A 10,023-nucleotide genomic window follows, 5' to 3' on the forward strand; every position below is an offset into this window, starting at 1 on the left:
TGAATACTGTTTAAATAATTAACATTTAAAGTTAAATTTTTGAGCATTATATGGGTAGTCCTTGACTTACGAACATAATGGAGGCTGCCCATCAGCATTGTAAATCATGTAAATTATATGATCAACTCAATTTTAGGATTTTTTTTGGGGGGGGGGGAGGTAGTCATTAAGTGAATGCTGCAGCCATTGAGCAAACCAATGGTCCATAATGGGCATGGTTTTGCTGAAAACTGGAAGTAAACTAGCTCCAATTGTATTTCTTTGATCATGTAATTGCGGAGGGCAATCATTGAAACTCCAAATCTGGGTCATAAGTAGCCTGCACATAGGCACATCTTAATTTCATTCCTTAGCTGAGGTTTACCCTGTTCTTGGATTTAAGGTAAACAATGAATCGAGATTCCTAATTGTGCCACAATAGGGGATTGCTTCATGTTACTTTTTAAAATTTGTCTGCTGAAAAGTCTTTTTGATGGCAGCTTCTGTAGTTATATGTCCCTGGCAATGGGGTAATTTACGATGAGCCACCCACATAGTTAAATATTGGGACATGGTGGTTTTCCTTTCATTATATCAAATCATGTAAAGAAATTAGGAATCAAGGCTGCTGAAGTCATGCCGGGGTCTGCACAAGTAATGATTTCCTGCTATTATTTAGAGGTCATGAGTTATACAAAAAGCCTATGCCAACTGATGTACCAAGTAACAATTAAAACAAATGCTATAGAAACTGACAGAGTTTAGGCATTGCTAAAGCATGAAACAACAATTCTTACTGAGGGGCATTGTGTAACTTTTTTTAGTTAAGACTTTGTATGCTAGCTGTACCACTAGATGGCAGACTGACCCAGATTCAGGATACTTCTCTCTTCTATACAGCAGGGCTTTTCAACCTTTTCACCCATTGTACCACTTTTAGGATATGGCAACATCCGAGTACCACCAGTCACCTTAGCAAGGTGCCAAAAACTTGATGACCAGAAAAAGAGGAAAAAAGTGATGAAGTACAGGTAGTCCTCGACTTACAACAATTCACTTAGTGACTGTTCGAAGTTACAATGGCACTGAAAAAAGTGCCCCCGAAGCCACAGCCGAGCAAGACACCTGCCTGCCCGCCTGGCGGCACTCTTCTTCCTGTCCGAGGTTTTCATTGTGAGTATTTCTGTTGAGGATTGGCAGTGGGGATGGGTTGGAGGGTGTTTGGTTTTTATTCCCCCCCCCCCGCTGGGTGGTTGCAGCAGGTTTTGGTCACTTCACATGACCCTGGGGCACTGTGACCGTCATAATATGAATCAGTTGCCCAGCATCTGAATGTAAATCACAAGACCCTGGAGATGCTGCAACATTCCAGCTGATCGGCGCTTCCTCTGGGCTCATCAGAAGCGCCAGGATCAGCGCTGAGCTCCAGCCGGAGCCTGACACTGATCCTGGCGCTTCTGCTGAGCCCTGACAGCCCTGCAACTCCAGCCGTCTCTCGCTCAGGCTTGTGTGGTGCTGCCACCGGTTCAGCTCATTCCCCTCCCCTGCTACCACGTTTCTAGGATGGTCGCGTACCACCTGCCAGGTGCCAATGGTTGAAAAGCCCTGCTATAGAGGAGCATATGGTAAGAAATCAACTTCTTTTATCTTTTATTCTTAGTTTCCTAATATTGCAATCTGCATTTTTATTTAAATAAACTGAAATCCTAAGGGTTTTTTTTCACCCCCCTGTGTGAACCACTCTTGAACACAAGGGTTTGTTCCATGCCTGCCAGTACTAGTTTACGTATACTGGGCACTTAAAAGATTCCAAGCAGGGCCCCCATATTAGTATGTGGTTATATAAGTGTATATAGTAAAAAAAAGTGCAAAAACTGTTAGAGGATTTCTGGGAATATGTAATTTGATTTCTTGTCATCACTGAAAAATGTGTGGTTTTCATCCTCAATGTGCCATAGGATAACAACTGTATAATTTAATTAGTTTAGGTAGCTTAATTTTTGGATGTCACTGGTCAAATTTTTCACTTATCTTATACAACAAATAAAACAACCACCTCCGCTTCCACAGATAATACCATGCAAGTTTGGTCAACAGTAAATTCTGCTTTTTCAAGGGTAAAGGCATGCATAACAATTGCAGACAAGAAGCCCTCATTTCAAAATGAAAGGATATGGGACATGAGGGACAAAACAGAAACAACGGAGTTGGTATGTATACTTTATAATTTAGCATACTTGGGGGTAATGTACATGTGGCTTCAGAGCCACCTTTGTTGGGCTGAAAAGGATGCTTCAGTGACAATCTTGACATGGTCAGAGACATGGTCAAAGCTGTCTATGCTGCTGCTTCTGGCACAGCTGATGTAGTTTTCAAATAAGGTATTGATAGCTATTTACTATATTTCATTCATATTTCCAGGGGTCTTCAAACTTGCCCTTTTATGACTTGTGGACTTCAACTCCCAGAATCCCTCAGCCAGTGTGCCTGGCTGAGGAATTCTGGGAGCTGAAGTCCACAAGTCATAAAAGGGCCAAGTTTGAAGACCCCTGCATATATCCTCCATGAAGTAGAGTAGTGATAGACAATTTGTTGCTATCCGTTTGTCCTGGCTTCAGCTCCCGCCAAACCAGACCTCATAGTCAGTGGAAAGGAATTCTAGGAGTTGTAATTTAAAAGATCTGAATTGATACCAATTGCCAATCCTTGGTCCAAGTCAAGTGATTCAATCATTGGCCGTACCTTGGTTTTTTAAAAAATAAATGAATAAATGTTTTGAGGTATTGAAACTTTTATAAGTGCCTTGAGTTGATTCTTAAAGATGTCCACTTACATTTATATAAAAACAACTGCTATTTAAACCTTAGCAGCTGAATTTCTTTCAATCTTTGTTTATATTTAGGCACTTTTCAGAAATGCTATATATTGTAGTGTGAGCCGTGAAATATAGAAGGGTGTGTCTCCTTATTTTCGGAAGGCTTGTATGGTATGTTTGTGAAAATATAAAAGCCTGGCTCTGAATCTGGGCTTTACTTATTAAAAACCAATCTGTTTTTAAAATGTCATCTTATTTTTATTAGTAGAGTCTGATTATCCAAAATATCTAATCACACAAGCCTGGCCTTTTAAGTGCTTTGAGTAATTCCAGAAGTTTCTTTTCATTCTTGAAAAGAATTTAGTCTGCATGTGTTCAGTAAAGTACTCTAAATTTGTCGTCTAAAAGGAGCCAATGCTTGTATGGAAAGATGACTCATTGATGTAACCCAAGCTGCCACAAAATGCTCCACTAACTTCTGACCACTCCAAATTATCCATGGCTAGAAATATAACCGAAAACAGTTCAAAAGAGTCATTTCGATTTCTGACTGTTCCAGAAGTATTTCAAACTCAAAAGAATGTATTCTGAACTTGTGTTATTTTGCACAACCCTAACATCCAGCCTCCTGAGGACCATGGATTCCACACTCCTTACAGTGTCGCATTTGTCTGTGCTTTCTGCATTTTGAGCTGGCCTTAGTTGGGACAATTTTTCTATTAAAAATCTATATAACTGTTTGAAAAATAAAGGAGTAGGGTTGTTACCCAAGGAACAGCCTCATCCTTTTCTCTCCCTTTCTATTGGCTTTTTCCCCCGTTTTTCCCTCTTGACCCCATAGATACCAAGATTGCTATTGGCAGTAGCTCAGCCAATGTGTGTTCCAGAAGGCTTTTGAAGTCAGGGGGAACAAAGCATGCCATCTGTAGGTCAGCAAGTTTCCCACTCTTATATTACATTGAAAGATATAATATTCCTTTGTCATGGCATGTATCCTCACTTAAGTGGCTTTGGCTGATTTGAAAGAAGTCAAGAAATGTAGACCCTGTTAAATATATAGAGGAGAGAGCAGGAAATAACAAACTATCAAACAGATTGAGAAATTGAAAAAAAAATATCCTGGAACCAGGCAGTGGCAAGCCACTTCCATGTAGTTGCCAAGAAAATAACAGGAATTGATCTTGACCCCTAAGATGCTTTACCTTGAAAGGTATGAGCAGACTGATTTATTTCAACATCTAATGGGAAGTCAGTATGTTAGTTTCCCAGACAAGAAATTTAAAGGAAATTCATCCTTCCCAGAAACTGAGTGGATGTCTTAGAAAAAAAATTAAAATATATTTTCCCCACAAGCTTAGTCAGATAGTAGAAATTTAACCAACTATCTGTCAGTTCTGATTGCTGAGATATAGTATGAAACATAACTGGTCTTCCTTGAATGATCAAAATGGACATCCCAGTCCCTCTGGCTGGAGTCTTGTGCCTTTTTATTTTTAAATCTGAACATGTACACAGGTGTCTTTCTTTGCTGCTGAAATGAGACAGGATATTCTTTGTAACCTCGTTTAAAATTACTATTTATGGTGAAGTGCCTAAGATTCCTTTTGTCCTACTTATAGTATTTTCAAATGAGTCATTGGAGCTAACACTCATGTTAGAAGACTAATTCAAAAATATGTCTTTGCTAATTTTATAATGAGAACTACCTGGAAAAAAGATTAATAAGGTACTGGATTGAGAAGCTACCAGTTTAATGAAAAGCTTAATAGGCAACTAATGCTAGGTGTTCATATGCTGTGCATGGAAGATGTGTCTAAGTAGCAACTTTGGAAGCAACTGCAAACTTTGGAAGCCTATTCGCATCTTTCTTCTACTTCAAAGAAACACACACAAAGAGAGAGACATATAGAGAGACAAAAATAATGACTATGGGAAATACCATGATGTAATACTTGTTTGTTTGGTAAGTATGAAAAAGTTTCTTTGAGCCTGTGTGCCCATTACATGTGATTTTGATTTTTTTCTTTTTTTAGTGCAAAACTTTACACACTCATTGGACCGTGAACAAATTATACTTGTTGAGCCTGAAAAACATGCTAGGTTATAATGTAGTTGGCCAGAATATTTAATAGCCAGTCTAACATGTTTAAAGGTAATTTGGGAAAATTTGAAAAAAATAATGAGAAGCAGAGCTACCGTACTTTTACATTTAATTTCTCTCTTCTTGCTCTCTTTTTTGATGGTCTTAGAGCAAAAACAAAATACATGTTTGCAATATGAGGAACACACATTGGATAGGTAAGCATGACTTACAATAGATCAGGAAGGGAAATGTTAATACTCTTCAGCAATAACTTTCAAGCTAAAAATGCTACTGTAGGTATTACTTTGACCTTCAACTACAGCTTTTAAGATTTCCAGGTGAGAGCAGTGATTTTCTGTCAAGCCATGTTCATAGATTTTCCAGCTTCATATATTGTGCACATTCATTTTAGAGACTCAGTCAAGAACTATGGTTTTATTCTATAAGTTGTGTATTTACATTATTGGTGAGAAATATACCTTATAGTTAATAATTTTCGCTCCTGGTAGCTGCAAGGAAGGGACGCGGTGGCTCAGTGGGTTAGGACGCTGAGCTTGTCGATCAGAAGGTCGGCAGTTTGGCGGGTCGAATCCCGAGTGCCGCGTAACAGAGTGAGCTCCTGTTACTCGTCCCAGCTTCTGCCAACCTAGCAGTTCGAAAACACGTAAAAATGCAAGTAGAAAAATAGGGACCACTACGGTGGGAAGGTAACAGCGTTCCGTGCGCCTTTGGTGTCCAGTCATGCCGGCCACATGACCACGGAGACGTCCTCGGACAAGCGCTGGCTCTTTGGCTTTGAAACGGAGATGAGCACCGGCCCCTAGAGTCGGAAACGACTAGCATGCATGTGCGGGGGAACCTTTACCTTTACCTTTTACTGCAAGGAACTCATTCCTTGCAGGCATTATAATATTGTTTTGTGTTAATTGGTTTTCCAAAATGGCAATTAATATAAGTGAAGATCAGGGTTGTTCTATTTCAGAGAAATAGAGGTGGTAAGGCGCAGCTGTAGAGGCACCAACGTATGGAGTTCAAGCACCATCAGTGTACTTTGCTCTTTATCTGTATGCTGTGCTTTACAAATAACAGGCTTGATAGGTCCTTATTCAAGAGGCTTGCAGTCTAAAAATAGATGCAAGGAAAGCTGAAGAAAAGGAGGGGAACAGAAGCAGGAGTAAATGGAAAAATATGTAATTACTTTAGATAGCACCATCTTAAGTCTACTTAGGGTCTAGCGCTAAGAGGCTGTTCCAAATACTTTTTTAGGAAAAAAAAACACGAGCTCAGGTTTTAATGTTTAACATGTGGTTTACCTTGTAGACAGCAGATATGTGTTGGCAGTGCTGGAATTAGGCCCACACTGAGATGGCTGTGGGACCGAAAAATGAAGGAACTGCTCCCACTGAAAGACATGATTAGGCTGTGATTTTTGTGGAGCTGCCAGAACAAGGAAAACTCTTTCAGGTAAATGTGCTTGTTTTTACTTGTTTGATTGGGAGAAAGGAGGGGAGGGGATGGAGCTATTTCTTAAGGTGGACATTTTCCTTCATCATCACTCTGCAGAATGACTATCTAGCTTACATGCCTCCACATTTGTTCTACCTGGGAATCTAATGAGAACCTCCTTCCAGAATATATGATTGATTTCAGAAAGGTTTACTTTTCTGGGACTACATACAGTAACGTTAACATCTGAAAGTGTTCCAGTAAAGCGTTTGCCTCTTTTTCTGCCTAACTGTCATATGTTCAGTGAGGAATCTAAACATGAGCTGTACTGCTCATGTTTGCTTACGTGTGAGCACAGCTCTGCACACAGTCGGGGCTCTGTCACGTTAGGGCCTTGGCTCAGGTGGAGAGGGTGCTGATACAAAGGCAATTCTGAAATAAACCTCCATTTGGTTATCAATGACAGACACCCACAGACACTGAACTTTTATTATACACATTAGAAAACTACAACATTACATTACTTTTTGACATAATCACCATTCAAATTGAGTCACCTGTCATAACATCTTACAAGGTTTGAAATTCCTTAGTGGGCTATGGGGGGGGGTTGATCAAAAACATCCCAACCGAACTGCTTCAAAAGTTCTTGGGTGCGTCTAGCACTGTGCGGGTGAGCATTATCGTGAACCAACACCACACTGGGAGTGGTGCCATAGAAAATCCCACCAAATGTGAAGATGGCATGAAGTTCACAGAGCGTGGTTCGACCATCGATTCAGATGTCTACTGTGAAACGTTACAAAAACTCAGACGAGCCATCCATAACAAGCATCGAGGTATGCGGACTTACGGTGTGGTGTTGTTCCCTGAGATGGGACCCGCAGCATGCCTCTTCTGCCAGATCTGATTTGAGGGGCAGATATAATAGGGAAGAGGCTGTCTCTCAAATAACCTGGCCCCAGGCCATGAAGGGCTTTAAAGGTCAAAACCAGCACCTTAAATTGGTCCTGGGATGCAAACTGGCAACTAATTCATCTTGTGGAGCAGAGAAGTAACATGCTGTGCTAGAGGCACACATAACTCCCTGCGCCACTGCATTCTGCCCCAGCTGAAGCTTCTGGATACTGTACTCTTCAAGGGTAGCCCTATGTACAGCACATTACAGTAATCCAACTGGATGGTGATTAGGGAATGAGTGACTGAACAGAGCCCCCAAATCTAGAAATGGGTGCAACTGGTGCACAAGACGAAGCTGTGCAAAGGTCCTCCTTTGTAGCTTTTAGGAAAATACTGTTAATTTAACTATGGTTTCTTTGGCACATTTTTGTGTGTTTACGTAACATTTGAACCATAAACTAACCATATGAATTGGGTTTGTATAACATGTTAGTTTAAAAGATGAGTGCAAGTTTCCTGGTTCAGTGGCTACGTTAACACTTTATGTTTATTCATAGTTAACTGAAGTATGATTTTACTGAATTAACTCACCTGGCTTGAAGAATAAATTGAGCCACAATTTTGTGTTAAATGTTATATAAGATAGATAATAAATTTTAGAAATTGATGAATACATAAGCTTGCTTTTTAAAAAATTGCATATTAAAGGTCCTTTCAGAGACCAAGCTGGGGAGGCAATAATTCTAAGAGATGATAGTTGCTTGTTTTAATAACAAGGATCATCAAATCAGGATTCCCAGAAAAAAAAATATTCCTGCATCTTTTCCCAAACCCTATTGGCTCTTTATCACTTAGGAATGTCAGAGATGAAAAGGAAAGAAGATGAGAATGTAAATGAAATTTCAAAAGATAGTCCTGGGGGAAAATAATAGAAATCATACTTAATTTCATTTATCTGCTATTGTGGCTTTTCTTATCAGAGTTCTGTGAAGGATCACTGTGGGATGCCTAAACAGATAGTCAGTCAGATATAGCTAGATAGAAAGACAGACATAAAAACAAAATGGTCATAGAGTCTTCTGAATGGCCTGAAACCAGGGATGTGTCCCCAATTTGTTAATAAAGGTAAAGGTAAAGGTTCCCCCGCACATGCGTGCTAGACGTTTCCAACTCTAGGGGCTGGTGCTCATCTCCGTTTTAAATTTAAAGCCGAAGAGCCAGCGCTTGTCCGAGGACGTCTCCGTGGTCATGTGGCTGGCATGACTAGACACCAAAGGCGCACGGAGTGCTGTTACCTTCCCACCGTAGTGGTCCCTATTTTTCTACTTGCATTTTTACGTGCTTTCGAACTGCTAGGTTGGCAGAAGTTGGGACGAGTAACAGGCGCTCACTCTGTTACGTGGCACTCGGGATTTGACCCGCCAAACTGATCGACAAGCTTAGCGTCCTAACCCACTAATAATAATAGATGGTGGAAGAGGAGAGAGTAAAAATAGTATTGACTTGATATTCCAGGAAAATAAACACCTACTTTTTCTTATTTTTTCTGGAATCAAATAATAATAGTGGAGAGAAATAATAGTGATTAATAATGGTACATAAGAATGTGTATCCAGGTTTGGGTCTTCTTCATGCACCCTCTGATCTGGTATATGTTACATATGTAGAATCAAGCTGCAGTTTCATTTATTAATTCAACTTAAATGGGTGCCATTCAAGATGCAGCTCAGCAGAGTGTATACAATTAAAATCAACAAATAATACCCAATAAAATAAATTATGCTAAAACATGTTGCACTGGAGGCAGTTCAAAGTAGCAGCATAATCAGAACGGGTTCACAAAAACCTTCCAGTGCCTGGAAGAAGAGCCAGATCTTCATAACTTTTCAGAAAGGAGGCAGACTTGGGGTCATCAGGATTTTTTGTGGAGTGGTGATGATAGATTTTATACAGCAAGTATGGCAACAGAGAAGACGCACCTCCTGGATCCAGTTGATACCATTTGAGAGTTGGTACCTGGAACATGCCAACCCCACCAACAAGATTTTATCTTGTGAATCACTGAGAGTTCTTTGGGATCACGGTGCTCTACAAATGTGATTAATAAATAAACAAATTGCAGTGATGACTTTTTTCAAAGAGAAGCTATTTTTTTTATATTGCGCCAATTTCCCAGAGGAAAATGTTTGGTTTCAGTTTATATGTTCTCTTCTCCAGCTTTCCCGATCATCTTTTCCCTTCCTAACCGTAAAAAAAAGCAATGAAAACTATTATTTATTTTTAAATATACATCCTTTCCTGTTCAGTATACCTGCCAGTGTTGGTGCCTCTGGCCTACTTGTTTCCTGCTGCCAAAAATGGCCCACATTCTTTGGGTTTCAAATTCAGCACTTAAATAACTTTTATGTCTCTGTTCAGAATACTCAAACCTGAGCCTCGGTTTTTGTAAACAAGCCTGCAAAAACTGCATCACTGATCTTGGATTCTTTCCAGGTTACACTTTGTACTCTAATAATTCATTCCTGCAGCACCTAGATCTGCGAGAGCTCACATTTTCTGTGAGCACTTGGAGAAGGCTTTCCAAATGATAAAGCCAGAAGACATGGCTTTTAGCAAAGATTATGAAATGTGTGACATGAAGGGCCTAATGGAAAAATGAGGCCAACCTCATACTAAATAGAACTCGTTCCCAATAGCCCCAGAATGGAATTAGTCTAAGGCCTACCAGTGTGTATTATATGTGTTATCTTGCTACTGACCTTGCTTTTCTGTAGTAGGTCATCCATTGCCAAAGTCATAT

The sequence above is a fragment of the Vipera ursinii genome, assembly GCF_947247035.1.
Source record: "Vipera ursinii genome assembly, chromosome: 1".
NCBI lineage: Eukaryota > Metazoa > Chordata > Lepidosauria > Squamata > Viperidae > Vipera > Vipera ursinii.